Genomic DNA, 1,978 nt, shown 5'->3' on the forward strand with positions numbered 1-1,978 from the left:
ATTGACTTTTTAAAAATAACTAATTGAAAATCCAATGGAACACAGTTCTACTTTGACACACTTGACAGCGGGGGTTTCACATATGCTGAACTTCTGACTTTGATTTATTTATTTATACAATGGCGCTGCAGGGTAATGCGCTGGACCGCAAGGTTGGTTTGAACGGAACTCACCAGCCACTCCTTGGAAACCCTAAACAGGGTCGCTATGAGTCAGAACCGACTTAATGGCACTTAACAACAGCAACAACTGTTAATGGAATTAAAGTTTACAAAATGAGGAGCTGCCAGATGGGCAGGTCAGGATCTATGCAGGCCTCCGGGCAACCCTTCCTGTATGGGCATCTAGGGTAGGACATGACAGCGCCGTCTGCTTCCTCCCAGGCTGCAAGAGCCCTCTCTTCAGTCCAAGGGGAACTTGATAAAGACCCGAGCAAGTGGCTGTCCCTTGTTGGGACAGACTCTAGGCACCTCTCCAGCGTGGCTCCGTGTCTGAATGCAGAACTTTTGTTCCATACATCAGAGGAGTAAAGATAACTTTTGGGTGCCTGGTGGAGGCCATTCCAGGGGTGAATAGGATGCATGGAATGAGTCATTGTGGTGGGAGAGGCAAGGGTTGGCGGTCCCTGCCAGGTGGCACTGACTTCCCTTTTCCTCCCAAGCCCACTCCTATTCAAAGAGCAGAGACTTTGCGTCAAGAATCTGACGAACTCACTTGTGGATACGTCTGGATATTTATATACCCTGGACTGCTGGGATTTAGCGACTCCAAAGCGCCTGTTTCACAGGCATATAATCTCACTGTATAAACCGAATGGCAGGGATCATTGGCAAGTTACGCGGAGACTTAAAAGCTATCCTCCTTCCCCATTAAAACAATGGATATCTAGGGTGTGTGTATATTTATGGGAAGGGGAAAGGGAAAGCTGTTCCCCAACAGCAGTTATGCACACTGGTGAATGAGTCGTCGCAAGCATAAAGCTATCTTTAATGGGACTCAATCTGATCTTGGCAGCCACATTGGCAGGTGTCTGGGTCAGGATCCGGCGAGAAGGTAGAACCTGTGTGCATATATGTGTGTGAGAGTGAAGGATGTCAGGGGGTATTTTCTGCAAGTCCAAAAGGGACCTAAAGAAGGGCAATTGCGCCCAAGGCTGAGTCAGTTGAGGTGCCAGAGCTGGGATACCAGGAGCACCCCCATCTAGCCAGTGCTAGAAGCTCACTAAGAGCCTGAAAAGAGGGCTATACTGGGTGGGGTGGACACTCGGGGTAAGTATGTTCACCAGTGGCAAAAAGCTGAGGGCCAAGTGCCCAATCTGAGAGGGTTGGAAGGAACAGAGAGGAGGAGTAAGTTTACAGAGGTAGGCGAAGGGTTTGGGAGGGAGGACGCTAGATTGGGAACCGTGGTTGTGAGCATTGTTGAGTGCTGTTGAATCATTTCCTACTAAAAGAGACCCTATATAGGGTTCGGAGGAACTGCTGGTGAATTTGAACCACCAACCTTGTGGTCCAGTGCTTATCCTACAACGCAACACCAGCACTCCCTGAGCAGGATGGACAAAGGGGAACAAAGTGGAGCAGTTAGCCAAAACGCAGAGGCTTGAGCAAGACCCCAGAGAGTGGAAACGAAAAAATAAGTGCTTGACACCTCAGAGCTGTTTTTTTTTTTTTTTAAATGTTTTATTGTGAATTATGTGATACTTTATATGGAAGAACATTAGCTTTACATTCATCTTATCGTATATCGTTTCATTGTCATGATTACAGTCCCCTCCATGCATATCAAACAAACAAAGGGTACCCCACAAGCCTCCCCCCCAACCCCTCCCACCTTCAGCATACAGCCCCTCTCCCTCCCTGAATCTAAAGTCCCCAGCCTCTCCATCTCTCCATGTCATCATCTCTGCCTCCATCTCTGGAGTCACTGTTTCTCTGGGTAGGGTCCTGATCTCCGCTCTTCTCCCTTGATGGTCCCAGGG

The sequence above is a fragment of the Chrysochloris asiatica genome, unplaced genomic scaffold, assembly GCF_000296735.1.
Source record: "Chrysochloris asiatica unplaced genomic scaffold, ChrAsi1.0 scaffold00492, whole genome shotgun sequence".
In the NCBI taxonomy this organism is placed as follows: domain Eukaryota; kingdom Metazoa; phylum Chordata; class Mammalia; order Afrosoricida; family Chrysochloridae; genus Chrysochloris; species Chrysochloris asiatica.